Source organism: Nelumbo nucifera, chromosome 1, assembly GCF_055504915.1.
Source record: "Nelumbo nucifera cultivar China Antique chromosome 1, China Antique-T2T, whole genome shotgun sequence".
Classification (NCBI taxonomy): domain Eukaryota; kingdom Viridiplantae; phylum Streptophyta; class Magnoliopsida; order Proteales; family Nelumbonaceae; genus Nelumbo; species Nelumbo nucifera.
In genome coordinates, this window is record NC_142649.1 from 18,667,930 (window position 1) to 18,676,779 (window position 8,850).

The 8,850-nt window shown below is 35.5% G+C and overlaps 1 long non-coding RNA gene across 1 annotated transcript; it reads left to right on the forward strand.

Annotated features, from left to right (window-relative positions):
• Positions 1-322: 322 nt before the first annotated feature.
• On the forward strand, positions 323-8,590 carry LOC104612111 (uncharacterized). Its single transcript, XR_737776.3, has 4 exons — positions 323-566; positions 1,827-1,889; positions 5,764-5,814; positions 8,328-8,590. It is a non-coding gene; the product is annotated as an uncharacterized LOC104612111 (long non-coding RNA).
• The last annotated feature ends 260 nt before the right edge of the window (positions 8,591-8,850 follow it).

Consider the following 8,850-nt stretch of genomic DNA (forward strand, 5'->3'; position numbering starts at 1 on the left):
ATTTGTCTTAAACCAAATCATAGTGCCTACAAATGCAGAGCACATTTTGATAAAAACTTCAAATAGGAGAGGTCAGAAGGGAACAATGTTGGTGGTAATGTTTCAGCCTATACTGCAAGCACTACACCATTCATTGACAATAATTGGTACCCTGACTCGGGAGCCAGCCATCACATAACATCTGATGTTGAGAACTTATCTTTACACTCTGAAAATGATGGCCCCGATCAAATTAAGATTGGTAATGGAGAAGGTTTGGGCATTAAACACATTGGTTCTTCTACACTCTTTTCATCCACTACAAAAAAATCAATATATAGTGGCGATTTTAAAGAGGGCTAAAAGGTGGGTGCTGATAAAAATAATAGTTTATAGCAGCAGTGAATTAAAACTGCCGCTATAAACTAGATCGACAGTAGTATACTTTAAGGCGCTAAAGAAAATAGATTCGTCCTCTTCTTCCTCCCCTTTTTTCCTCTTCTCGCCCTCTCTACTTCTCTCAGTTAAAGCTCCACCAGACGATACTCAATCAACGATGCCAGCACCAGCAAACGACACCCAATCAAGTTTAGATTTCTTAACTCTCTCTCTCTCTCTCTCTCTCTGATTAACCCTAACTAAGGCTAAAAACCCAGTTTGACACTTGTAATATTGCTTCTTCCACAAATGGTCTTGGATTTCTTTGGCGAATTAATTCCTTTGCATTTTTGTAATATTGTTGCATGATCTAGTCAATTTTCATTTCGATACACGGATTGGTGCATTGGTTGCTCGAATAATTCATACCATTTCATAATTTTCCGGTTCTTAAAAATGAATTTCATGCCGGATTTTGTCGATTTATTTCTTTTCATCATGATAAGTGCTAGTTTATTGGTATTTTTTTTTTATCGTGGACCTAAGATTCAATACTGTTGTCTTTTTGTTCTAACTTTGATGGTTGCAATGTTTTTTTTCTTCTGTTTTCATTTCTAGATAGTCTGATTCTAATAGGTAATATATTATTATTCGCTTGGTTGTGCATCTATTTTGATGTGTTTTAAGATTTTGTTGCTTTGTCGAAACGAAGACTGCCAGTTTATGTCATTATGTGAATATAATTGACTTACGGGTTCAGATGTTGGCGTGATTTTTCCCTTTGTATTTGAGTGAGGTTGTTGTATAAATTTGATTTTTTTTTTAATGTTATTTTAAAAGATGGAATAGTATGGTAAGCAGGAATATGTTTGAATTTATCTAAACATGTGGGGATGAAAAGCTTAGCCATCTTTTTTGCTTCCTTGTGAAATTCTTCTTTCATTTTAATTTTGTTTTATACATCAAGAACCTTACTATTCAATTAACCGGTTACATTTTTTAGCGATTCTTCTTCCTATAGAAACCTTCATACTTTCCTGAGCTACACTATGCTTTCTTTTCAAAAAATTTACACGGTTTCAATCTTTTGTTGTGGCTTTCTATAAGTTTTGTTTTTAACTTCTAGGTATAATACCTGAGATTCCCCTGTTAAGTTGGGCATTTAACTGTGGGGAACTGTTTCAGGTATTCATGCAAGCTTTCCATGTACTTGTTTTCCTATTATTGTAGTGAACTCCGTGTTATAAATAATAAACTAACCAACCACTTTTTCTTTCGAACAAATGATGAACTTCTTATAGTATTTGTTAATATGTCATTCCCTATGGGCTATTTGCATTTTGAATGAAGTTTTGATAAGCGGTTTGTAGAGCCATCAGTCGCAAAGATGAGGTCTTTCACAAAGCTTTTCAGTTGAATATTTGCCAAAACATAAATGCGGATTCTTATGGTGGGTCTTGATGCTGTAGGTAAGACCACCATTTTGTACAAGCTCAAGCTGGGAGAGATTGTCACTACCATTCCAACCATTGGTATGATTTTAACCCTATGATATATGAATACAATTGAAGGTGGATGTGTTTAGGATTTCTTATGGGATAATCTGCTTCGATGCCTATTTAATGTACAAAAGAATGTTATATTGTTCTTGCATATCCTTATTACTTGGGCTAGTTGTTTTCTTACTTTGCTAGTTGTGCTCCTGATGATCTGTTCAATCTATTGTCTTATTTGATTGGCTAATTTAAGTTTTGTTGTGGGGGCTTTCATTACCCTTCATTATGAGGATAAGTAGCATATAAATATATTTACATTTAAATTTAAAGGTGGCAAATGGCACATTAAGATTAGAAGAGATATAGCCATACATAAGAAAAAGAGATTGAAGGAGATCTTATGCCCTGTTTAAAACTTAAACTCCTCTAATAGTTCTTGCTTATGAAGAACATAGTCAGCAACTGTGCTAGTTTCAAAACAGCAGCTGTTTACACAAGGCTATAATGCTTATTTGGTCAATTTTTATTACATTTTTATTCTTTATTTAAAACTGCACATGAATGCTTCCTGCATTATATTTATGCTGTATACATCTCCATTATATTTACTCTCAAACCTCTTATGTGTATATACATCTGCATGTGCTTTCCTGCTTGATAGATATAAGAGAAATTAAGAGAATAAGTAGTTAGTACTAGTTCAGCCACACCAAATTTGGGTTTTCACATCAGTTTAGTCCCATGTCCAGTTGGTCCATTATACCTCTGGAATAGCTCTTGACAAGAGCAACTAAGTTGTCTATCCAAAATAGAATTAGTTCAGCCACATAAAAAAAAAAATGCTTCTTGTAATGCAAAAAACATGGCTCTTCAGCTCTTGATAGGGTGGAATGGAGGGATAGTATTAATGAGGCCAACCCTAAATAGTAGGGGTTAAAATTTTCTTGAGTTTAGTTGAGTCATATGTTTCATGTAATAGTTCTTAATGAAGCAAAAAGAAAATATGCTTCTTGTCAAACCCCATGAACAACCCTAAACCTAACTGTGTTGATTTATTTTCCAACCTTAACTTCCAAGCAATGTTTTAAATTGCGGAGGCGTGACGCAAGGCATTCCACTACCCAGAGGTGTGAGGCATAGTTCAGAACACAAGAGGCATAAGCCTCCCAAACACAAGGAGGTGTAAGCCTCCTTAAGAGGAGGGGGTTAGGAGGAAGATGAAGAGGAAGGAGGATCTCATTTTTTCTTTATTTTTAATAAAAATCTTTTATATTAAGAAGAATAAAAATGCATAACATTAGTTGAAAGGAGGGGTCTTGTCACCCCCCTAACTCAAAAAAAAAAACAAATAGGGCTGCATCGAAAAGGGGGTGGGGGAAGCCCCCAACCGAAGGGACATGTGGCAAACCACTTTCTTTCACCTTCTCTTTTCTTCCCTTCCCTTTCCTTTCCTTTTCTTTCGTTTTCTCTTTTTCTCTTCTCTTTCTTTTTCTTTCCCTTCCTTTTCTTTTTCTTCCTTTCCTTTCCTTTCCTTTTTTCTTATTTTTTCTTTTTTATCTGTCTTTTTTATATGATGTGCATGAGACGCATGAGGCGTACGCCTCTAGGATGCCTCATGAAAAAAGCACAAGAGGCGTATGCCTCAAAGGTGTCAACGCTTCTGGCTTACGCCTCAGGGCGTTTTGGGAGCGCCTCGCCTGGAGGCGTACGCCTCCCACGCCTTTTAAAACACTGCTTCCAAGAGCTATTTCAGCATGGATAAGTACCTATGTAGCATTGGACTAGAAAGTAACTTACATCAGGAGAAGAAGAATATGCAAGAAAAATGTTCCAGGGATTGGAAGAGAGATATTCATTGAACAAATAAAGTATTTAAAGGGGAGGGCTGAGTGGTGAAAGTTGTTAGGATCAATGTTGGTTTGGGATCTTAAGGGGGGTTGCTGGCTTTAAGTTTAATGGATCTTGGCAGTGGGTTTTCTTTTTGTTTGTAAAGGCATGGGGGAGAAAAAGTATGTATTAAAAGGGATTGCAGTGGTAGCAGCAGATTTTTCTTCCTAATCTTTAGGTTTAGATTCATTTTTTAGATGAATGGGTTCCACAACAGAGCTAACCAGTAGGAATTAATGGAGTTAATTTACATTTATAGCACTCCTTTGCAACCTCCAATGAAAAACAGGCAAGTCAAGTGCTGGGAGCCGGAATAAGGTCTGCTATGACCAGTTGAACTTTACTGTGAAGCTATATTCAATAACTTCTCCAAAGTGGCTCAATCAATTCCGAAGTATCTCTATCAACAAGAAGAAATGCAGTCAGACTGTTCACTGTAAAAGGTAGGCTCAACAAAATTAATGCTATCCAATAGTTGGGACCGTTTTAGAACTTCTGATCATGGTGACCCCAATAAAACCCGGTTCCGTTCTTAAATTTTACTAGCAAACTACCCCACCTAAGCAGCTACTGTCACATTTATTTACAGATATAGCATTACCTACTGCAGCTTCAGGTACAACTTCTACATGACAATCTTTCTAAGTTCTTTCCCTTTTCATTACAATTTACTAACTACCCCACCCTCCAAGTTTATATGGGGTCAGACCCACATGATCATTTCCATTTTCAAGCTAAACTTCTTCACCAAAAACCCTTTTTCTCATCTATATATGTATGAATGCATAGTAGGAATCAGGAAATGTTGTGTCATCCCCTCCCTTTTTTGACTGGACACATATCTTGATTTTGTTAGATTGAGTGGGAGCTATTGATCCTGTAGTTTTGAGGTTAATTTCAATTTCTTTACTAATGGAGTATGAAGACCAAAACTAATGAATATGTTCTGAAGGCTATAACTAAATTCAGAGGTTTGTCAAACAAGAAATCAGTATGTCCTGATTTCACATCTTTTTGAAGATTAATTAAGATCCCTCTGTATATATGATGACAGGTGGAAGAGCCCAAGTTCCACTAGAATTTTAGCAAACTGGATTACTTAGGGGGTGTTTCCACATGTATTCCTAAAATATGCCACATTAACAAAAGAAAAAAGCATGTTTTTGAACAAAAAGTAAGTGCAAGAGTTTCCGGTTTAAGTCAAGAAAATACCCCTGTATAGAAAAACAACAAATAAACTTATGCTTTTAGAAAACAGAAACACAAACATGTTCTATCTTTAGCAATTACCATGCTTTCAAAGTTCTAGCAATTGACCCCTCTTCCATTCACTTTAGCAATTACCATGAAATGGCTTTCAAAGACAACAAATGTTCTATCTTTTCATCTTTCATTCAGTTCATATTTATTGTTTGACGTTTCGGGATTTCTATCAATAGTCCCGTTAGTGTGATCAACTCTTAATCTCAATCTATCCTCTTCTAGTTCCTATTACCAAATGATTTTTCATATTCTTTCTTCCATTTCCCTTGGAGATTCATAAAGTGCAATCAGATTTACAATCAAACTTATCTGGTACTTGATTAGTAACTGATTTATCTTTTTGTTGGTAAGCAAGTGAAAAGATAGAAGTTCCTTGGCTTTGTCTACCAAAAGCAATCAGGAACAGAGTCACCTCTGGAGATGGTTCACCCATCATCAATCAGACACCCATCTGCGACTTAGTTGCACATCATCAATTCAGGAAAATCTTCTTACTAAGGGGTCACTTTGGCTTACCTTTAAACATTTTCACCAGGGACGGTTCAAGAATCTATTTTTCCATTCTCTAAGCTGGCAATTATTTTACAAAATCAGTTGACAAAATGGGTTTCCATAAACACTTGACCAGATCTATGATGTGCTCTTCTTTTTCTTTGTATTACTGACTTGAGTGGACTTATTTTTGTGTAATATTTGTATGTTACATCTATTTCAAACAGAAATACTGAATTTATCTCTTGTTTATCTTTGGTAAACCCAGTTGCCACAGCTGCATGATTTTCCAGGCCAGGCACAGCAGAAATTACAGCCGGTAAGTTGCTATGTTACTTGATTAGTGGCTTCTTGTCCGGATCTTCAATGTTTTGTATGATTCAGGCAACTAAACTATTAAAAACTTGCTATATGACTTGAGTGTGTATGCATGGTATCTAGCTTGTTGCTAGAGGAACCCACTCAGATTGCAGGGAATACAATAAGGGGACTTTTGTTCAAAAGTTCAGATACAATACCTAATCATGTTTACCTTTTTCTGTCCTATTTATCTTTTTTTCCCTGAAATCTCATGCTTTGGTTTTCTTTTATGATTTACATTTTTTCCCAAAAATTTCATTGTTAAGTTTTGAGTACAAGGTAGCTCCTTATTTGAATCTGAACTATATGACTCAGGCAACCAAATGTCTAAATACTTGTAATATTATATTTTCAGTTTCACTCAATTGAATCTGATTGCTAATTTTTCAGTCCCTTTAATACTGAGACATGCTTTTCTCTAGCTGTTTACCACTTATTAGATGCATCTTGAAGCTTTACTTCCAGAAACTTATCTGATTTTTAGGTTCTTTTTAGTTTTCTGCACTTCCTTTAATTAGTGACTTTGTGTTCCAAAAACAGCTTTAAAGTTTTATTCACTTTCCATTGAAGAGTAACCTCAGGACTCCTCTAATGTGCAATCATCTTCAGATTAATTCCTTTTTTATGTACATAACCTCTGGAGGGATTGATAAAAATCTCCATATTGATTTTTATGGAGATTTTTATTGATAAAATCTCTTTTCTTGGTCAAAAACTAATCAGTCAACATTATTAGTCTTAATCCTTGTGCAACTATTTACACCCAAATGTGACACCCAGTTCCATGTTCTACTATATTGCCTTCGGAAGCTAAAGTTCAAATCTTTTCTTCCTACCTCAACCTGTTTTTTCTTGCACCCTTTCTTCTGTACCTTTTTTTTGTTCTTATTCTCTGCATATCCAGATTTTCACTGTCAACTGACAAAAGAAACATTTGGCACATACTAAAAAAGCAGCTTTGACACCCCCACCCCTTCAGATTATGAGTTCACATCTACTCCGACCATGGTGCTCGGATTATCATCTCCAAGGATGAAAGGATTAGCTTTCAATTACTACAATAACAAGGGAACTCTGGGAATAATCACCAAAGTCCATCTACGGATGCAACTTTCCACATCAACCAACTCAAAAAGAATTAAACAGTCTGTGGATCAATGTGAGGAGGGTGGTAACTGAAAAAACAGTATTGACATTAACATGCTTGTTATAGGAACAGATATGTTGTCATCTATACCCTTTTTATTTGGGAAGAACTCCACAACTGTTGCTACGAAGGAAACTAATGCTACCTACTGTCCACACCCAATCCAACTGAAATTAACCCAGAGCACAAAAGTAGTACAGCATCCTGAACACAAAATAACCATATCAATGTGTGCAAATTTGTTCAAGTCAAAATACATAGTGAAAAATGCAACTTTCTTGCATAACCTACCCCATAGAGATTAAGAAACCAGGGAGAAACATAGATATGCTTCCAATCCAGCTCTTATGTTGATTATAAGGAAGCTTTAGAGACCCAAACCTCCTCCCCATGATATCGGCAAATCCTGTAAAGCACCAAGTCAATCAGACAACTTGAAGGGCCTAAAGAGACTAGAATTTGGACCAGGGCAGAGATTTTACCATCTCCTCCAGCCATCATAGCCAATGAGATCACCCCAATCGGATTACTTAATAACTATGTACATGCCTTGTTTTGATTCCTTTTTTTGATAAAAAAAATATTAACATAATATTTTCCCCCGAAATGGCAAAGTACTGATTTGGCTTATACAATTACTTGTATGGCCAAGGTATAGAAAATGTGTATATAAGAACCCATGAACAATGAGTTGAAAAGGGTAATAAAACCAAAACCAGAGACATGGAAGAATTCCCTGAAATACTGCTGCACTGATATCCATAACCTAAGAGATCCTATTAGTTTTCCTTAGGAGCTGTTCATCACTCAGAAGGGTTGACTTTTTGTTAGCAATTGGCAATGTTTTATTAATAGAGGAGAAATATGTACATAAGGTTATACAACCTGTATATTCCCTTCAAGATACTAATAGAGCAAGTTCCTTGCTGCTTTCCTCAACTCCTAGAAAACAACTTCTAGTATAACAACATTTTTACTACTTCATCCCAAATCAGATGGCAATTTGATGAAGCTAATTGAAAAGCTGATCTAACTTTATAGGGATATTCAAAGTTGATCAAGACACTAAGAGAAGTCTGAGTATTGATGAGGTGACAAGTGTACACTAATTAATCTAGCCACCACTGGTTGGGTCCATCTGGGAGTCCTGGGTTTTACCAATCAAACAGGAGGTCCTAAATGTGATCTTTGTACCATAATTTCTAGTTTTCTACTACATTAATCTTCTGCTAGTGGTCATTGTGATAACTGTAGAGTGTTCTGACTATTATTGTCTAATTTAATTTAATTTAATTTACTGAGATTAATTTATTTTCCTTCTGCAGATTCAAGCATCTAAACTGCAGCTCCTGCTTCAGAAGTCATAGTGAGGGTTTGGAAATAATGCTTCAATATGCCCAATATTTTCTCTTACAAAGTTGAGTTGAAGAGCAACTAGAGGGAGAAATCTACCATCTTGATTGTTTTCCTACTTTATTGTATATGTGCATAGTGGCTTTTGTTTAGAAGTATGTTGATAGAACTGGGAAGTTAAATAAAGAATTTATTCAAATGGCCAAAATCGTCTAATTGGTAAAGCTTTGCATTAGGATCTCCGTGAGTGGGATAACTTGGTGGGTATCAGTCTGTTGCAAAATCATAAAAAAATATGCAAGTCCAGTAAAATGAAATAAAATTCATAAACGTTTGGCATTGCACCGAGTACAAGGAATTCAAAGGAAAGCGGTTGTAGACATTTTACTCCATACATTTGTATTTCATTTCAATTAAAATGATTATAGAGAAAATAGATTATATCAAGCAAATTAGAAAAAATTAAAAAAAATATTAGGTTATATGAAAAAAAAT